Source organism: Corvus cornix, chromosome 1A, assembly GCF_000738735.6.
Source record: "Corvus cornix cornix isolate S_Up_H32 chromosome 1A, ASM73873v5, whole genome shotgun sequence".
Lineage (NCBI taxonomy): Eukaryota > Metazoa > Chordata > Aves > Passeriformes > Corvidae > Corvus > Corvus cornix.
In genome coordinates this window covers 46,981,152-47,002,440 of record NC_047057.1, presented here as the reverse complement: position 1 = coordinate 47,002,440, position 21,289 = coordinate 46,981,152, and the positions used below count along the sequence as shown (strand labels likewise).

At 41.8% G+C, this 21,289-nt stretch overlaps 1 protein-coding gene across 4 annotated transcripts in view; it reads right to left on the bottom strand.

Annotated features, from left to right (window-relative positions):
- The window catches only part of CNOT4 (CCR4-NOT transcription complex subunit 4), a 77,913-nt gene extending 57,817 nt beyond the window's left edge, over positions 1-20,096 (bottom strand). For all 4 annotated transcript variants that reach the window (XM_039570977.1, XM_039570979.1, XM_039570978.1 and 1 more), the window contains exon 1: positions 20,001-20,096. The gene's annotated coding sequence lies outside the window, so the exon portion shown is untranslated. The remainder of the gene's footprint in view (positions 1-20,000) is intronic.
- Between the last annotated feature and the right edge of the window lie 1,193 nt (positions 20,097-21,289).

Genomic DNA, 21,289 nt, shown 5'->3' with positions numbered 1-21,289 from the left:
TTATGTGTACAAAACCCGTCTTGCAGAAACAGAATGCAAAGGGATGATGCTAACAAAGCTGAGATTACTGTAGTAACACCACCTCACAAGAAAACACCATGGATTTTCCCTGAAATAGGACTACACAAGATTTCAAGAGCAAAGGAGAACTTGTAAGAACATAGTATTATCTATGGATTAGGTTGCTATTGAAACAATCAAAGTTTGAAACTACAACAGAAAACTCATACCATTGTTAAGTGTCACATCCCTTATATTCAGTGTCAGCTTTCAGAATATATTGGCAAGTATGTTCCATTCCTGGAAAATTTACAACTCATTCCTTAATTATATTAGAGACCAATGAAAATAGACTTAGAAGGCTGATTGTTTAGATCTCAGTAAAATCTGAAAGCACTTGTAAAATATTTCTTACCTTTCTACAAAATAAGCTGAATGAGTTTGCTTTGTAGCATTCCACAGAAGCTGAGATCCTTGCCTTTGCAAAAGGTAGGTTTACCACATTAAGGCTTCACACCATTCAACCTAATATGGTTAAAAGATTGTGGAAGCATTAAAAAAAAAAGCAAGTGGGGGACAGAAAAACTCAGTATGCCATCATGACTTCCATAAAAAGCTGCAGCTTTCTCTGAAAATCCTTGGCTTGATTATTACTGCCCTTTTCCCACTATGGGGAGAAACACAAGTAGAAAGTTGCCTTGCACCAGTAACAGTGCAAACATTTTTTGTTTGGGGCCAGAGATGCAAGTCTCAGAAAGAATTTTTTGGACTGTATGCCTATATTGGCTACACATTATTCTCAGGGACAACTAAAAAGCTCTGTTTATTGTGGTCTATTACAGTGCCAGACTCTGCATGGCCAGCACAGCGATAATCACCAAAAGTCCTCAGGGCTGAACATTGCCAAAAGCTTCACAGTCCTCTCTAGATAAAACGTCAGGGACAGAGATTCTAGAGAAGTCTCAAGGTAGTAGGTCTAGAATACTAAATACAGAAAGAACATCCTTGTTTCTTGATCAGTATTGCAATCCATCATAAGTCTTTCAGCAGGAGAACCCTTTCTCTTTGAAGACAGTGGTCATGAAAGCCATCTCTACAGGCTCAGGAAGGCTTTCCTAGCATTTTTTATAGAGAAGCTGAACCCATACAAAAATGTATCAAAGCAGGCCACCAAGAAATAAAGTTACAAGCTGCAGGGACTTCCTTAATAAACAAAAAGTACCTGGTGTTTTATTCAGAAAGCCATCAGTACAAAACAGCAATTTGAATGAGCAATAGATTCCAAGCAAGCCTCACACTAAAAGCAGCTATATTATCAATCCATCGCACACATCAGTTTAGGATCAGTAATTCCTAAATTGAGGCGAGTCAGAACCAAGAGGTGACTGCACCCTTATTTCTCCTTATTCTTCCAGCAGCCCGGGCCAAGTACAACAGCTACTCAGGACAGATTTGTTTAGTGTGTCCAGACTGGCATACAATATCCTTAAATACAGAGTCCAGTGAGCAGCAAATGAGCACATGTTTGAGATGTGCTCTTATTGACTCTTGTGCTTTGGTTTTCAGAGCTCAACCATTTCTGACTACTCTTCTGACAGTATCACTCTCTTTTCATTACAACATTCCACTTAGTAAGCTTCATGATATTTGAGTCTTGGACATACAGCATTACTCACACATATCCTAAAAACTGATTCTCTAAAAACCAACTGACATTCTGAGTTTGGAGGAAAACAATTAGCAAATCTAATTTTAAAAGGGAAAATGGCTAGCATATATAGCTGTTATAAATAGCCATATACCCCTGCTAATCAAGGTATTTGAAGAATATGCACACAAACCTAAATCAGCCCAGCAGTTGCATTCTACAAGAAAAATAACCCACTCAGTCTGTTTTGCTGTTCAGAATTTCTAGGAATCAGGAGGCCAAGTAATAATGAACCAGAATGAAATACAAATGTGTGCTTTTTTACATTTATGCTTACTGTGGGTACTGACTACAGGACAGACAGCACTGGCTGTCTTTGACATGCAATATATGTTAGGAAAACAGTTAAGCACAGAGTCTATTTTGATGAGAAAAAGTTTTTCAAAATTAGTCTTAAAGACACAGATGCTCCATCTGAAATGTGTGTGCAGAAATAAGAAAATAAAACAATGGGTCATATTGCACTGCTACTTTTGTGTGGGCCAGTGTGTGATTCCAAACCTATAATAGAAACTTTACAGCATGGTTTAGTCTTCATCTGCAAGGTGTGGAACAACAATTAAGTGTTTTAAAGAGCAACCTGAAAACCCATATTACTGTTCCTACATCAGAGTGGAGTGGTTTCTGCTGTCCCTAACAGCAAATGCCCGCTTTCAAAATGGAAGTCACCACTTAGCATTAGATTTACTCCCTAAGTTATACAAAGATACTTCTCAACATTTTTCCAGAGGACTTGGGAGAGGGAGCAGGGGAATATATTATTCAGGGATATGGCACCCAGGCTATCTGCTTCCTGACAAGGAACAGGTTACACATTCCAGATTCTTTTAATACCCATCTACTTAAGGGCCAGATCCATACAATAATGAAGAGAGGATAAATTAATCTGTACAGACTAAGACCACATACAGTATCTTTTGCTCCTCTGACTTAATAAAATGACAGATTTTTATCTGCTTTAAGACAGGACATTTGTCTTTGGAAGAGGTTAGTGTTTTATCCTTAGCTACTGCAACAGAAAAGGCTTGTGATCAGTATTGTGCATACAGATAGGTAAATCAGATGTTATCAAGAGTTTATGTTGATAATATAATGCACATGGAAAGATGCTGGTAGCTCCGACTGCCTATAAAGCATTACTATGGCTGTAGATAGTTAACAATGAATAGTCAGGGTGAATAAACAGCACCTTTGGTTTTGTGGTGTTCTCCTGCCATTTTATTTCCATTCTGTTTATTCATATCTGGTTATGTATACAGGTTTTGACTACCACTGTTCCCAAATTTACACTAGAATGTCAGTCAGATTAATTCCCACCTCTTATACAAACAGCAAAGCTTTGGAAAGGGATGAAGTATTCCTGCTACTGCTGGAACATCAGCAACTCAATTCCCTGACCTTGTGGAAGGAAACGCTCATTGGGTGGAGTAGGTAGTGCAGAAAAGAAATCCACTTATAGAGTAATAGAAAAGCAACATCCTCTCCCAGGAGGAGGAAAGCATGCCAATGTCAGTCAGTGGCAAGGACATGCTTCCCACTGCCCCATTCCTTAGGGTAACAGATTACAACAGCTGCCAGGTTAACTGCTTTCTCTGTAAGGCAAGAGCTCCAAATTGACCACACACAGAATTTACATTATTTCTCTTCCACAGGGAATCTCAAGGTAAAGAACTAGGTTCCCAGTAACCACCTTTCAATAAAAACTCCACAGTTTAGTTTTTCAACTTTCATATGAAAATAATTTCTATGAAAGATTGAAAATTGTTCTGAACACTTTTAAAGGGGCATTAATAATCACAGAGATTTTAAGTCCTTGAAAAACATGGCTAAGCATAAGACTAAGAATGCTAGAGCACACAGAATATTCCCTCTAGATTAAATTCATAGCATATAAAAAAGCACATCACTATGCAGAACTAAGGTATTCAACATGAAGTCACAAGTCACTCTGCTACACCTGAACACAGAGGTACTAAAGACAAAGCATGTGCCCACAGCAGTTTTCCTTAAGCAGGACAGGGATCAAGGACAGCCACAAGAAAGAATGCAAGTGAACATGAAGGGAAAGAAAACTTGTCTCCTCCTAGCACTGCACACCTCTACAGAGTCCTGAAACTGCCAAAGATGAAGAAGCCATATCCTTGTGCCTTGCAAACACGCCTACATTCATCCTATTCCAAAGAAGCCACAACATTTGTAGGCTGAGATTGCATCTTTTATTAAACCAACACATATAATGAACTAGTATACTGGTATAACACAAGATACAATCTCTGCATCTAATAAGATGCTACTTCTGCAGCCCTCTTCTTGGACAGGGGAACAGCATGACAAACTCTACTAAAAACTCAGTAATTACTGACTGATATATTAAAGGTCCTATTTATAACTTATATTCAGCACTTGATCCAAAGCTACTGTCCCAAATTTTCATCACTATTAAAGATGATAAATTTATCTTAGAGTGTGCATAAGAATTAATAGTAATTTACCTTGTTATTCTCAGTGAACAGCAAAAGGAGAAACATTATTTGGAAAGTCATTAGATTAAAATCAACTACAGCATAGCAGAGAAAACCAATAGCTACACTTGGGGGATGGGAGGGGTAGAAGAGATCTTTTACAATACTCTTGGAACATACACACTGTAAGTGATCCACTATAGCAGAGTCTTTTCAGACGAGGTGAAAGGAAAAAACCAGAGCCTTCAGCATATTATGACTGAGCAGTAAAATAAGTATCTTGCATCAGTTTAAAAGGAATCAAAAAATCCCTGAAGTATCTATTATACAGTCTTTACAGTGGCTGTAATAGGCAGCATTATCATTGCTGAACATCTCAACTACATCTGCTTCCTATTTAAATGTGTTTACAAATTTCACATTTACTCTTTTCCCACATATCAACACAAATTTGGGGTATAGGTGGCAAAATTCATTACATACAGGTATGTAAATAATGCCGAGTATTTTAGGCACAACTGCAGCAGTGTACTGCTAGAATTTATTATCACTATGAATTTTGCACAGAAAAAAAACCTAACTTACAAAAGCTTAAACTGAAAAGTTTATTTTACTGCTCTCCACAAAACATACAGGATCTGCTTCTCAACTTTCATCAACCTTTAAAAGCCATTTTGTCTTTCAGAATTGTTTTCTTATACTAATTATCTATAAAAGGACTATGATGTAGAATTGAACAAAAGTAGCCTTCCACCCTACGTTTCAAAAAAGCTTACACTTGTTACAAATGTTGCACTTGCATTTTTAGAAAAAGGCAGTATTATTTACATTTTATTTTCAATATATCTAGTAGCAGTTAAAATACAGATGTAATTCACTGGTAAGTTATATAGGAGGGAAACAAACAACCCACAACAGAAAACATTTTGTTATGTTCAACAGTTCCAAGAAAAAAAAAAAAAAAGGAAAATAAATCATATACTTAGAGGAAGAGCTCGTCCTTCATCATCTCTGCTCTTAGAACAGAAGGCCAAAACTTTGCAGAGCACTAGTTCTTACAGTAGGCACTGAATGTTTTAGAATTGTGACCTTCCAGCAGGCACCTAGATCCAGCTCAAAGTTGGTGACCATCATACTGTCCTGGTTCCAGCCAGGACAGGGTTAATTTTTACAGTAGTCAGGAGGGGGCACTGCTATGACACAGAGGTTATTCTATACCATTTTCCAGGGATAGGAGAGTCCATCCCTTCTGGGTCACACAGTATGGCAGACAGAACAGTCAGGGATTGTCAGGAGTTTCCCAGAATGAGCAATCACTTGTGAATCATTTGCCTCTTTCTTGCATCCTCTGTCATTTGTGTCGTTGCTGTTACTGTCCGATGTCTTATCTCATTGCTGTTTCCAGTAAATTCTGATCTCAACACGTGGTCTTTACCTTTTGTGCCTCCAGTTCTCCTCCCCAGCCTGCTGCAGAGGGAGGGAGGAGTGAGCAAGTTGCACATGGTTTGGAGTATTTCAGTGGAACACTAAATTGCAGAGTACCATTTCTACACCACAACACACATGCAAACTACTCACTACACCTCTCAGTTCAGGTATGCGGCACTCACAGTACCCCACAGTTTGCCTATAACCAACTAAGTTATCACCCATGGAGAGAAACCAAGGAAAGGTCAGCATGAAGAATGAAGTACCTTTGCATTCCTCCAGGCCAGAATTAGCGTATGATTATTTACATTACGCCTGCTAAACTTCTGTGACTGACAAAGAGCCAAAGAATAGTACTAGACACTCAAAAAGCTCTCTCAAATGCTTCCTTTACAGCATTCTATAACCTTTATAGATGTATTCGTTCATCAATCCCTAATTAGTCTTGCTTTGCAAGTGCCACTAAACCCTCACAAGTCTTAAGAGTCAAAAGAGTGAGAATTACTGTCCAGTGCTTTGTTCTTTAAAGGAAATACAAGTGCTAATTGAAAAATTAACTGAAAAATTACGTGACATTCAGATTTCACCTAAGAGCAATACTAACATAACAATGGGTTAGTTTAAAAACACTTTTCTAATTACCCAAACAAAATTCCCAAGCCTGAGAAAGAGTACCTGCAAAATCTAGAATAACTAGTGCAGAGGACATTATCTGTCAGTACAATGCGAAGATGAAGATAATTGCTAGGACCAGTTTTTCCTTCATACTCCTAAGAGACTCTGCAGAAGATATGAAACACCATAATGTGCTCAACACCTAATTTTATCTTTCATTAGGGGCTCTATTCATAGTCCTGATCATCCCAAGGAAGCTACCTAAAAGTCTTAGACTAAATTCTGCCATAAAATAAATCATACTGTACTTGCAGTTATAAATTGAAGAAATTATTCTGGATTATCAAAATTGTGATTTTCAGCCAACAGAAGTAAAGTATGTTTCTCCTGCTTTTTACATAGACACAACTACAGAAACAAACATTTAACCAAATACAAGACTGTTGCTGTTTTTGGGGCTTTTGGACAGAAGTACCTAACCTGAAAGACAAACAAGAAGAACTTTACAAGGGAGACTGGAATAAAAACACCCACCATCACCCCCCACACACATACAGTCCAGCCCAACTTCAATACTAAATCACTTTTATTCCAACACACTCTCAGTCTGACTACAGCTGCAGAAGGGAAATGTCTGCAACTGCAGTACCATGGACAGTGTAGGGAAAAGCTCATAGAATATGCTGAGTTGGAAGGGACCCATCAGGATCATTGAGTCCAACTCCTGGCTCAGCACAGGACACCTCAAGAGTTGTGCCATGTGCCTGAGAACATTGTCCAAACGCTTCTTGAATGTGCCACTGACAACTGTGCAATCCACAGATTCTATCCCTTCCATTATAAACAATGCCACACTCCCCATCCCAACCTCTTCTGCCCTGCCTATCCCTCCTAAAGAGCCTGTAACCATCCAACAGGGCACTCCAATCACAAGACTCATCCCACCAGGTTTCACTTATGCCAATATCCAATCTCTGGGACTGGGCCAAAGCTTCAAGCTAGTCTTGCAATTGCTCCTCATGCTGCCTGCATTGGTGCAGAAACTTTTCAGGTGTGGTACTTTGTAGCCAAACACATCCTGAAGTAGATGGAGGGATCCCACTAGTACTCATTTGCTCAAGTTTTGGCACACCATCCCATTGCTCAACACTGATGAGTTTTTAAGCAACCAGCTTGAACTTTAAGAAAACAAACATCCTGTGTCAGTGCAAGAGATTCAGAGATTCTGCAGTACATCCATAAGCTTCAGTATTTATATCAAGGAGTACCTTTAAGTTTAAAAAAACCTTCCTGCATTTCCACTGAAGCCACACTATCTGCTTTAAGCCTATTAAAATAGAATCAAAGAATGGCCCAGATTGGAAGGGACCTTAAAGATCATCTAGTTCCAACACCCCTAACATGAGCAGCGATACCTTTTGCAATAGACCAGGTTGCTCAGAGCTCCATCCTTCCTGTCCTTGAATACTTCCAGGAATGGGGCATCCACAGCTTCCCTGGGCAACCTGTGCCAGTGCCTCACCACCCTCACAGTAAAGAATTCTTTTCTAATATCTAAGGTAAACCTACTCTCAGTTTGACTGTCACTACATGATGCTGCAAAAAGTCCCTCTCCACCTGTCTTCTAGGCTCTCTTCAGGTACTGCAAGGCTGCAAACCGGTCACCCCAAAGCCTTCTCTTTCCTGGGCTGAATAATCCCAGTTCTTTCAGCCTTTACTCACAGGACAGGTGCTTCATCCCTCTAAACCTCTTGGTGGCCTCCTCTGGACTCGCTCCCACAGTCCCATGTCCTTTTTGTGCAGAGGGCCCCAGAGCTGGGTGCAGCACTGCAGGTGGGGTCTCAGCAGAGCAGAAGGGCAGAATGCCCTCCCTCACCCTGCTGTCCAGCTGCTTTGGATGCAGCCCAGGATACAATTGGCTTTCTGGGCTGGGAGTGCACATTACTGGGTCATGTCCAGCCCCTCACCCACCAGAACCTCCAAGTCCTTCTCAGCCAGGCTGCTCTTGATCCCTTCATCCCCCAGCTTGTGTTGATACTGGGGACTGCCCTGACCCAGGTGTAGCACCTTGCACTTGGTCTTGTTAAACCTCATGTGAGTTTCTAGGCTCATCACTGATTTTTAGTTTCAAGCTCTAACATGGACAATTTTATACTCATGAAATTGAGGATGGTTACAGTTTTTGCTACAAATTCATAAAATAATTCTGGTTGGAAAGGATCTCTAGTGTTCTCTATTCAACCTTCCTCTCGAATCAAAATAGCAAAATAAGTCTATTATCAAGTTGGGCATCAAAACATTCAAAGCCAAACACTGCAGAAGCTCTCACCTGTCCCAATAATTGCCCCACTCCATAGAGAAACATGTTCTTCTTAAATTATTTTAATGCATGCCTGCTGTCTCTTGCCTGCCTTCCACACACCACTATAAAGAGCTTGGCTCAGTATTCTCAATAGCCTGCCCACAGGTACTCCAAGGAACCATTAGTTCCTCCCACTTCCCAAAGTCTTTTCTTCAGCCTAAGCAGAGAATTTTAGCAAACTCTTACTTCTTATACACATCTGCTAGATTTAAACTCTTCCAATACAAATACAAAGTTTTGATCCAAAGCAGCTGTTATCTTTATCCCTGCACTTTCCCACATACAGCTGCAGGAACTAAGACCTCATAATAAAATCTGGTTTAGTACAACCTAAAATAAGTTAATACACTGCCTTTCTGGGCTCACTATAACCCCTCTCTAGGATGCACATCAACTCTAGAGACCAACTCCTGTTCAGCCTGCAGCTCTGTTTCTAAACTAGAATTAAAAGTTATGGAAGAACGTCTAAAAAAAACCATCATACAGTTGAATGAAGAGCTGTAGTTTTACAAGCTCATATTTATACACACCCAGATACCTACGAAGATAAAAAGATGCCCTGAACTGAAGGGGGCAGAAAAGACCAAACCAACAACCAAGCCTCAAATATATCAGGAATGAGAAATAAATCAGGAAGGAGAATAAGGGTACATTATTAGGGCTGCTGTCTAAACCATTGATACAAAAAAAAAAAAAAAAAAAAAAAAAAAAAAAGGTAAAAACATTAACAAAAGCACCACAAGCACTCCAGCACCTGGAGCAAATTTCTGGTAAGGTATAGTACCCTACTGACAATTACATGCAGAAGTTCCTGTATCAGTCTTCCCAATCCTCCAAAGCTACTTATCAGATTGACAATAAGATATTTCAGGACAGCAACAGCTCTTCAGAAAAAGTCCCCCACTCTTTGACGAAGCAAGTAACATCAGGAATTATTAACCACTGGAAAATCCAGGTCATGACCAGTAAAATCAAGAAATCCCAGAGACAGGGGAAGGAGTGAAGAAGAAGAAACGTATCCAGAGATTTACTTCATACCTCCTATCAGTAAATGATACATGTTCCAGCACTTACTTCTCAAAAGAAAAGGTTGGGGGGGGAGGCGGGGACTACAGATACTGGAAGAAGCAGTGATGCTTCCTTAACAGAAAAAAAGGAATCTGATCCACAGACCTCCACATTTCTCTGAAAAACCCACACTGTATTTCATTCTCAGCTGAAGGGGAGCAAGTAAGTCAGAAAAAGTTCTGTACTCCTCGTCCAGCCTATTAAAAAAAAAAATCCATACAAATAAAATAAACCCTTGCACAGGTTTAAAATTATTCTTCAGAATCCTTGAGAAACTACCAAAGAAACACACGGAACAAGGAAGATTTGGTCAGCCTCTTCAATCTTATCCTAAAACTTGTGAAACAGCAGCCACTGCCCCCAGATTCGTGCTCAGCCATTCTCACTCAGTATCTTTACAATCACAAGTAGAAAAAAGCAAACTTGAGTTTTACAAAAAGTTACAATGCTTACCCCGCACTAGAGTCAGGAGAGGCAAGTCAGTTTAAGCCACAGGTAAATGAACACCGAACACCTGGGAAACAGAACATTACTAGTTGAATAACTAACTGGGGCCCCCAGCTTAATGAAGACAAGAAACTGTTTCACCAGGTGCAGAGAAGGGCCATAGATGAGCAAGGGGCTGCAGTATCTTTCCTATGAGGTTGAGGTTGTTCAGCCTGCAGAAGAGAAGGCTCCAGGGAGATCTGGATAGCAGCCTTCCAGTATCTAAAGGGGACCTACAAGAAGTATGGAGAGGGGCTCCATCAGGAAGCGAAGTGATAAGACAAGGGGTAAAAGTTTTAAACTGAAACAGGGTAGATTTTAGGAAGAAATTCTTCACTACAGGGGTTGTGAGGCACTGGAACAGGTTGTCCAGAGATGTTGCAGATGTCCCATCCACCGAAGTGTTCAAGGACAGGCTGGATAGGGCTTTGAGCAACCTGGGCAAGCGCAAAATGCCCATGCCCACAGCAGGGGTGTTGGAATGCGATGATCTTCAAGGTAATTTCCAAACCAAACCATTCTGTGATTCTATGAACTTGTCTACACTTTCCGTTCTAAACCTAAGGCAACACGGAGATGCATTAGAATTTAATTGCATTTAGGCAGTGCTCAAGGCAGAAAACCAAAATACCACAAATTAAGGCTGTGATCCTACAAACATTTAAGTAGTAAACTTTACCCAGTGGAACAGATCTACCGATGATAATGAAGTTATAGAACATGTTTGAAAAAGAGAAATAAACTGTCTGGGTTGCAGTGTATTCTATCACCATCCTCAGGAGCTGTTGAAACCAGGTGGGGCAGTGTTTCCTTGCCTCCTCCCCCCAGACTATCTTTCTGTTAATTGCCCATCATTGTCCTGCCGACTGACTCAGAGATAACTCCCTCCAGACTATCTTCTGTTAATGAGCCTAATCAACACTTTGCCTCATGACTCATTACCCCATTGTGAGATGCTCCACCCAGAGGGAGGAACCAAGCATCCCATCGTGGATATAATCTGGGACTCTGAACACCAGAGACAACCCTTCCCACTGGATTTCCAGAGGACAGGAGCTACACAGCCACCATTGGACTTTCTGAGGAAGAGCAGACTCTTTTACTACAGGACACTGCTTCAGAGGACTGCAGCACCATTCTACCAGACTGCTACCACCACCCTGCTAACAGGGTGTCAGTTGTACCTTGACTCTGTCAGTTTGAACCAGTGTTTTCTTACTTTTTTTCCTTTTCTTTAATTTCCATTAAATTGTTATTCTGACTTGGTGCCTCCCACTGGTTTGTTTTCAAACTAGTACATAAGCCTACATTTGCAATATTAGCTTCAAAAATGTAAGTTTTATTATAACAATTCCCCACCATGAGCACTGCTGTTACACAATGTAACAGTCTCAATATGTAAATACACAAGGCATAGTGGAACTGTAAAGATACAACAGAAATTTAACACATACAAGTCCATTTCCACTTTAAAGAGACTACAGTCACACCAAGGTACCTACACTTGGAAATTTTCAAGAGTAAAAAAGTAAGTAAAGCATTAGCCCCTATAGCAAGTAACTGCAAAGCCCGATGGAAAAAATAAGTGAGTGAACCATTTCAGCTTTTTCTTGATGTGTATCCGGGAGGTAAAGTCGATTCCAAATATAGCACATGTCCTGTGCTCAAATTTGTGGCACTATCTGAAAGTAGGTGGAAATGAGGCCTGTGACTTATTTCTTGTTTCACAGTGAAAATGACAAAGGGTGAAGCTTCTCTAAAATCTGAAATTCTAGCACCTAATTCAAGGCAACAAAGTATGTCTTTCAGCAATTTATAAAACAGTTGGATAACATCAAAGGCACATCTAATTAAAATGCAGTATCAAATAAATCCAATGATTTATCAGTTCTATTAGCTGAAGAAAAAGATCAAGTTAGAGTTCAGCATGGAAAATAAGAATACTATGCTTAAGACATCATCTGCTTCAGACAAGCAGGATGCTATTTCAGTAACATTCACTGACATCTGAGTCAACAGAAAATAGTAAAAACATCTACCATGTCACAGTCACACTCAATCACAGTTTGGGGTTGGTTTGGCTTCTACAGAGAACACTTAGAATTTTACTTTACTTTCCATTCTGTAATTAAAAAATTAGATTTATATCAAAAAGCAAACCAATCATTTAATGAGAAGCACAGAAAAGCTTCAGAGAGTGGAAGAGCCTTCATATGACTCATACTCCACATACCTGCTAGAAATCCAGAAAGGTAGTTGCTTTGTACAATATTCACTCACATCATAAATACCCATTCCCACATATCTGGTACACAAGCCACAATTGCCTACTTGTGCTCTTCAAGGAAATACATATTTGTTACTAAAAAACAAAGTTGAAAAAAAGCAACACATGCATTGAGGGAAGCACCTTTATCCCAGCGAGGAACAGAACAGAAAACTGCTTGAAGATTATATGCTGTAGTAACAAATTTTCTAGACAGACACATATAAAGCAATTGCCATAGAAGAAAAAAGGAAAGGGAGAACAATGAGAAATAACAGCATCAGCTTCCACTAATTTAAGCAGGATGTGTAGTACTGGTTTTATATAAATTCCTCCTACTGCTACCTCCATTACCTGGAGCTGCATTAACTCAGGCAGGTGAAGTTAAGGAGTCATTTGGTACATACAAAGTGCCGAATGGAATCCCAAACAATTTGTCAGACTGTGACAAATATATGTTATAAAAAGCACAGAAGTTCAAGTTGACTGCAAATACACTTGCCCAACATATCTTTTAAATGCTGTGACTTTTTAATACTAAGAGACAGGTCTGAGGTTTTACCAGCCAAGAGCAGCTGAATGCAATTCCTTTGGAGAAGCCTAAGCCCATATGAGATGCAAATTAACCAAAACCCATACGAAAATTAAACAACTGCCTTCAGAGAACAAATAACTGGTTGACAGATTTAAGTTTCTTTAAAAATAGAAGAAACAAAATACAAAATGAAGACATTAAGGATACCTCAGAAACATTTATGCTGATGTCAGCTCTGGGAAGATGCTCTCTGATATCTGACTTTAAATTTAGTAAATAAAAAAAGTAAAACAAAAACCCAAATAAAACACAGAGTGACAAAGTAACACTGAGTCCATCTCCTTCCTTATACTTTCATATATTATGGTATTTTCTGCGTCCATCACAAGTCTCAGAAAAAACCAGTACAATCAAAAGATGCTGCACTGCACCTCTATAGAAGTTACCTTCACCATGCTCTCAGGGATGGCACACACTGAATAGAACAGAAACAGCAGCTGGTAGTAAGTGGCTCATTTGTCAAGAGTGGATGACTACAGCACTGCAAATGCCAAAAGGAACCTGACCCTCCCTCTCACCTCACTACACATGTTCGAAAACAAGTTTTGCTTCACCTCTGGTCAAGAGTTTAACATATATGTGCAAAGAATTTTTAAAAAAACCCCTCATGGTAACTGGTATTAATTATGAGTAGAGACAGAATAACCAGTTTACTTCAAAAATGCCTGGTTTTGGACTCTTCACTTTACTTATACTCTATACAACTACGGTCAAAAAAATAAAAGCCATGTGCCACTGCAGACTTCCTTATAGAAATGGCTGTATAGTGCTCTCTTTTTGGTCACTGAAGTCAAAAGCAAATAGGTGGTTTCCCCGGAAGAGATACTCCAGAACCAATTCTAAGCAGTTTCTGCCCAAGGTATGGTGTTTTCTTCAGACTGTCAGAGTCACGTGGTCACACAACACAGCTGGCTCTCACCAAGTTTCACTGTGCTATGTATTTATACAGTACTAACCAGAGGAATAGTTCTCACACAAAGTATGCCCCTGCCCTACCCCCTGGGAATCACAAGCCTCAAGTTAAATCAGAAAGAGACCATGAGCAAATTAATGGCTCTAAAAGGGCTCAATGAGAGGAGGAAGTCGTTACACTGGTGAAAACACGAGAATGGACACATCTTGAAGCATGCTTACAATTATAACTGCTACTCAAGACTCAAATGAAATTGTAATCCAGTCAGATAGTAACACTACCCATGTGCAGAAGGCAGCCTGATAAAAGAGCTGCTATTTCCTAAACTTCCCAGCTGTTCTTCCATATTTTCAACATACACTAACAGTTATGTAAAGGAAAACTAGTGATCATCTTCTAGTTTCAGACTTACTACCTATGTTCTAGAACCAGTTTGCCACTAACTGTGAAACCACCCCATTAGTATGTTAAACATATGCTTTACAAAATGAAAGCATTAGCAAAGGAGCTTTCAAAAATGGGAAAAAGCTCTAACTTCTGTAACGTGGTTCCTCAGTTATAAATTACTTGACCCTTAACCTAGGATGAAGTTTCATAAAAGGAAAGATTACCTTCTTAGGAAAACGGATTCAACATGCTAAACGATCAACAGAAACACATGCAAGAAGGCTTGTTCAGAGGAGCAGCAGTTACATGATAAATGGCTGTAAGATTAAGTCACTAGACAAATTGGATTAATGCTACTGGGCCTCTCTCATTCAGACCAGTGTGTTTAACATAACTTCAGGAGTTTAGGGGCCCCTACAGTTCACACTGATTGAAGGAAATGCATTCAAATTAACTATTGGGCCTGCTGACCTATAAACACTAATTTTGACCTAGCAAGTTTTGGCCTTTTATTTTAGGCTAGTTTAAGAACTCTCAGGGGACAGACACATTTTATGAATGAGATACTGAAGACTAATTCTAGATTTCATTCAGTAAAAAAGAAAGTCACATGTAATGAAGCAGGAGCTATTCAAAGACAGGGAATAGTTTCTATTTTTGCAATATCCAACAGCCCAAGGTAACATCTACACATCACAAAGAAGCTTTAGGTCTTTAACTGACAGGCACAGCTATAGCTACACACACCTATCTTCATTCATTATATCTGGAGAGAAGACAGAGAAAGGAAAAAAAAGTAGCTGAACACTTTCTCCCCACATCTAGTGATTATTGCTACATACTTCTTCCCTATCCTGTTTTTCTATATTTCTAGGCTGCAGTAGAAAAACCCTGAACAAGAGCCACCACACACTTATCTGCCTGGGACATAACCTTCATCAAAACTTCTATCACAAACTCCCTCAAGTAGGCAGTTCCAAAGCACATATAAATATAATTACTTCCTTCCAGTCCTGCAACTCAAATGCTGGGGTTTTAAGATGGCAACTTACTGTAACATGTAATAAAAGACAGGTTTAGAAGAAAACTACTCCACCTGTAAATACAGTATTTCACACTTGAGGTGTCTTAGCTCATGTACCTTGCAATTTAAAATTAATATACACTATTCAAACAGGATCCACATTAAATCTATACTGGTGAAAGAAACTTTAAACCAAAACATAACATGAAGCCTGCTTTCAAGTAAATCTCATCTGTTGAATTCAGTGCTCCTGAAACAAATTAACCTGGAAAATTGTTAGCAAGTCTTCCTATCCTACAAGGAGTAAGATTGCTACCCTTCTAGTTACTACTCTTGCATATCAAATCTTATGTGGAAGAAAACATTTAAGAACATCCACACTAGGAAAAAAATAAATGCCCCTTCTGTTAAGCAAGGGAAAGATAAGGCCTCAGTAGTTTGAAACATAAGCACTCAGCCACAAAAAAGGCCTAAAAATGGGCCAAAGTAAAACCTGGGATGAAGCACTACTTGAAAATCACAGTACACGTGCCTATCACATTTTTTGGCCATCCGTACAAAGCTCGTGTGATTCTGTTCTGAACTTGAAGAACTCATTAGAAGTGAAGACAGAAGTGTGCTGCCAATTTTGCAGCTTCTTTCACTTAATTTGTTTTGAAAATGGAAAACAAAAAAACCAAACCCCAACAACACTAACACCACCCCAAATTTCTAGTGCTAATAATTCATACTTGCAATCAAATACAAAATATTGCAATATCACCTTCCAGCAATGAAAGAGTGATAAGCTGTGAAAAGTAAAATACTCAAAGCCCAGAAAGGGACAGTACAAGAACCTGCACTACAAAAAGGGACCCTCCATCTCACAACCAAGATACGCAGAAGTACAATTACTTTACATCAGATTTTGTAGTCAGTTGAAACCCACTTAATATTAGGCATCTGTTGCTCTCAAGACAACAGTGAGCTAGAAGAAACAGATGCTGGGATTACAGTATGTTAGAAAGCTACTCACAGGCCAATGAAATTTTCCCTTCTTCCCTTGCAAGAGGACAGAACCAGATCAAAATCAGACAGCATTGATCAGAGAACAAGCCTTAGCAAAGATCCAAGCTCCCTTTCCACCAAGTTCAGTAGCATGTTTGCTCGATCTCTACATCCACCTTTAACTCAGTGACTAAAGGATAAAAAAAAACCCCTTATGCCGATCCAAATCTTTCCCCAATTTGAAAACCAGCAACAGATGAAATACCTTAATAAAAATACACAAATGACTTATTAATCATTATGAAACCAACACTAACATATTCTGCTCCAGAATACAAACACAGTACATAGCTTTCAGGATGCACAGAAAAGGATGAGAAGTGTCATTCCCTTCGCCTGCATTTGGCTTGATAGCTTCGGATGCAGGCTTCCTCAAGTTGTTAAAAGCACATGCATGAGATTTATGAATACCTTGTTTTGTACATATGTGTTTCAAAAACACTTGCAAGCTCCATTTAAATGATGATAAAGACTCCTCCTAGAAATACCTTGGAGTTGTCATGCTCCCAGAAGAGCCAAGTGGAAGGAAATGAAGTTAAACATATCACCACAAAACTTACTTGATCTTAGTACTATATGGAAATCACTAGCTTAAACATCAATTCTTCCTTTTGGGCTTTTGGCCTAATAACAGCTAACCAGAAGTCAAAAACATGTATTCTAAATTCTCACTGAGTTTGTATAATCTTGGAGACAATTTTTAAATAAGGAAATGATGAAGATTGCTTTTTCAAAGTCATACAAGAAAAATACCATCTGACAAAACCAAGCACATCAAAGTTTCTGGTGTGACAGAAGAAAACCCAGTTTGATAAAAACATACACCTAACTGATCCAAACAATCTAACACAAAAACACAAAAACACATACATGCTTTTACTTAGAGAAGTAATATTCGTATTTCCTGCTAGACACTTGCATTGCCCTCCCAGTTTACTCACAGGAAGAACCAGAAGGTCTGAGCAGCAGCTCAAGCCATGCCAAACCATTTGCTGCTGTACTTAATTTTCCCAAGTCTGGAAAGTGTTTACAGCTGTTAAAATGTTAACAAATGTTAACCAATCTCCGAAAGGAATAAATTCATAGACTACTCTCCAAGAAACAAAAGAGGGGGGCCCAGAGGGATGGGGGATCTATTTATCCATAAAGCTCTACCTCCTCACACTGTTTCCATCCAATAAAAAGGTGACTAAGCAGGTAGAAAGACGCACTGAAAAAAAAAAAGAAAGCATGAACATCTTTAAAGAGAGAAAGCTTTCAGGACACTGAAGCAAGGTAAGTTATGCAGTCTTTCACATATGCACTTACTCAAGTTAGCTCAGCAATACAGCATAACTGCAAGTAGGACAAGAGGTGGTATGTACAACCTAAGGCACTACTCACCATGTGAAAGTTTAGGAACCCTTGACCCTAGCAGTCTTGCTGAGCAAGTGATTTCCTTTCAGCATGTGTTAAGGCCTATAGATCAGCCTCATCTAACCAGAGCAACCAAGGCCCAAGATGCAATCTGTGATCAGCCACTTAACAGTTACCTGTGCTTACAGAGCAGTCTATTTGAAATAATCTCATTTATTTCAAAGAGGCAGGTGAAATTCTGAGAAATAGTTGCCAGAGTTAAGCCTTCAGGGCCCATACTTAGGATCTTGGTCAGAGCAATTTTAAAACATTTAACTTACAAAGAATATCCTAACTTTTATGAACAACAGCCATGAAGGAAAACATGTATTTCTACATAAAGATAATTTTTAATTACAATTAAAAAGCCACGTACTTGTCTATCCTCTCTCACCAGCTTTTTTAACACAAGCTTTTTATTTAGTGGGCGCTCTAAGGATGTTCTTAAACTTTCTGACGTACCAAGAAACCAGTAGAGCACTATTCCTGACAGACACTCACCACCTTTTCTCTGTAAAGAGAAAAGCTGTTAGGATCCTCCAACACCCATAATTTTAAAAGCTAACGAAGAGGCACCTGAAAAAACATGCAAGTCAAAAGAAGACAATTTTTCACTGTACTCCCCCTTTCCAAAACAATCTTTTCCCCTAAAATGAATTTAGTAAGCAATTCAGTCAAGTTCAGCTGCCAAGCATTTCTAAACACTTGCATGTGTTCATCTTGTTTATGAAATGGAAACTCTATCACAGAATTCCAAAAGCCTAAGGTGCAGCACAGCTGAATCCTAGACCACGAGTTAGATCACATTATTACAACTATTACATAGTTAAGAAACTAGCGGTATATTTGACTATTTGTGAGCCATCTGAAGCTAATTCTCCCTCTTGAGTCAAACAGCTCTTTTATTCCCTGCTCTTCATAAGCCTGTATTTTATTTTTTCCCTTTCCTTTTTAAGCAGTGAAAGGGGCTAGAAAAAATTTCATTCTTCTATGTATTCATCTTTCAGTATGAGTGCTCTTCTGTTAGTGCCAGACACCATGTTTACATGAGTATGAAGTCAAAGTACAGGGATGTTCAAGTCAAGACATTTCAAAACTAAACCAAAATACAGACAGTTAAAACACAGTGAGTTAGAAACCTGTACAGGCTCAGTAAACATGTGACTGGCCAACATTAACTTCTAAAACTTTTGGAAAGGAGTAAGCCAACATCTGCAGGTCCAGAGTTTCCACAGCTTTAAGCAGCTGATAGGTTTTGCTTACATTAACATATGCTCTTCAGAGAATTGCTTCTCCTGTGAACGACATACTTGGTATTACCACACTGACAGAAACATACAAGCCACGGACAATTAAACCCTTTCTGGTATGGTAACAAAGCATTTTAAGGTAATTATCTAGTGTATTTTCCCTCCCCTTTATTGTACAGAAGAAGGCACCGGCAGCTCACTTTTAAACTGGCAGGTAGAGCTGTAGGACCATCGCTAGATGTAGGATGAGCACCCCTACACACCCTTATCATTTGTTTCTGCTAATGCACAAAATGGAAAGAGCTTCTAGGATTTTGCAAGCAGAAGACAGAAAGTTACATACCGGTTATTTTACTGACAGACAAATCTCAGGAGGTTGCACGGACTGTCCAAAATAACACCAAAATTAAGAGGCTGCCATTCACCATCTGTTTGCCTCTCCCTCAGGAAAAAAGTGCATATCACAAGAAGAAATGGAGCCTAGCTCCGGGGAAGAGGAAGAAGGGGACAGAGGAAATTTCCACGCAAATTCTAAGTGAATCACGCCGCGATGCCCGCGCCTGGCTGCGCCGGCCTGCCCCGGCAGAGGCAAGCGGTTCCGGGGCCACCGTCCCTCCGCCGCCCCGGCCGGTGGCTCGGCCCGGCCAAGGGCTTCCCCGCGCCGGGGGGGGGGGGGGACGAGGAGGAATAAATACAGCCTCCTCCGGGCAGCTGCACGGAGGGAGCCCCTTCCCCGGCGCCCCCGGGCAGGAGGAGCCGCCCGCTCGCCCCCGCACCCTCCCCTCCCGGCCCGGTGCCCTCGGCGCACGGCAGCGGCCCGCGCGTCCCCCCGTCGCCGGGGCTGCACCGGCGGGTGGGCTGCGGCCTGCGCCGTCCCAGCGAAGCCTCGGCGCTCTCGTAGTCAGAGCGGCCCGGCTCCCCCCCGCCTCCTCCTCGCCTCTCCTTCCCTCCCTCCTTCCTTCCCTCCCCGGCCCGGCCTTCAGCTCGCACTCACCCGCCTTCCTCCTGCCTGCCCGGCCCGCGGTGCGTGTGCGCGTCTCTCCCTCTCAGGCTGCCCGGCGCGGCGGGGGCGGCCGGGCGGGTGGGCGAGTGAGTGAGCGTGCGGGAAAGGAGGCGAGGGGAAAAGGAGAAGGGTGGGGAGGGAAGGAGAGAGGCGACGAGGAAAGAGAGAGAGAAGCGGAGGGGAGAAACCCGCAGCGGCGCTCCTGGGGCGGGACGTGCAGCGGCGGCCAGCCGGGTACTCGGGCGGCTGCTCCGACGACCTTTACGCGAGGGACGGGCGATCTCCGAGCTCGGGGCGCTCCGCTGCCAGCCCGGCCACCATCTTACATTGGGGAGACTTGCCCCGGACGCCGCCCCCGCTGCGCGTGCGCTGCCGGCAGTGGGCGGGGAGCGGCGCGGGAGGGGGGACGGGGCGCGACGGCAGCGGCCGCGACGGCGCGGGGCATGACGGGACTTGTAGGCGGTGGCCTGGGCAGCGCGGGAGGCGGTGGAGGCGGCGCCGGAGCACGGTCCCCGGTCCCCTTCCTTCAGGTCAGGGCTCTGAAGCTCTGCTCCAGGCAAGGCTGTCCCACTGCCCTGCTCCGGGGAGTTCCCGTCCGATAACTCGCTGCAACTTCAGCCACCTGTTGCTGGACATTAAACCGCGCGGTTTTCAAGCACTGGGTTGGTTTCTTTAAAAATATTTTTTTCCTGTCACTGGTGTTGCTTTGGGATGTATTTCCCCTGCCAGGTCGAAGCGACCCCGTGTACTCCCCGTCGGACCTTGCCGGTTGTCGGCTACAGCGCCAGAGGATGTGCTGTGCTGTGTTCTCCCAGGAACACCTGAGGCGGCTGTCACGGCGGCTCGGTCGGGCTGGACGCGGCTCCCGCGCAAGCCGCCACGGCCCGCTCTGTCTCACGGCCCGCTCTGTCTCACGGGCCGCTCTGTCTCACGGCCCGCTCTGTCTCACGGCCGCTCTGTCTCACGGCGCGCCCGCCCCTCACCCACCGGGGCAGCGCGGCTGCGCCGGGCCCGGCCGTGCCACCGCCCCAGCCTGCCCGCCAGCCGCGCTCCCCGGGGAGAACCCTCGCGACACCTCCCGCCTCACCCTTCCCTTCTTTCGCTTTATTCTCCCATTTTTTTTCGGTCAGAAAAACTTTTTATTTTGTAGAAACTCAGAGAAATTATATTGCTTCTGTCTCTTTCTACCACGGACACCCTGGGCCATGGACCTGTTTAAATTGCACCCATATCCCTTTCTTTCTCCTGTGATCCCCGATGCCGCACAAAGGATCTCACCG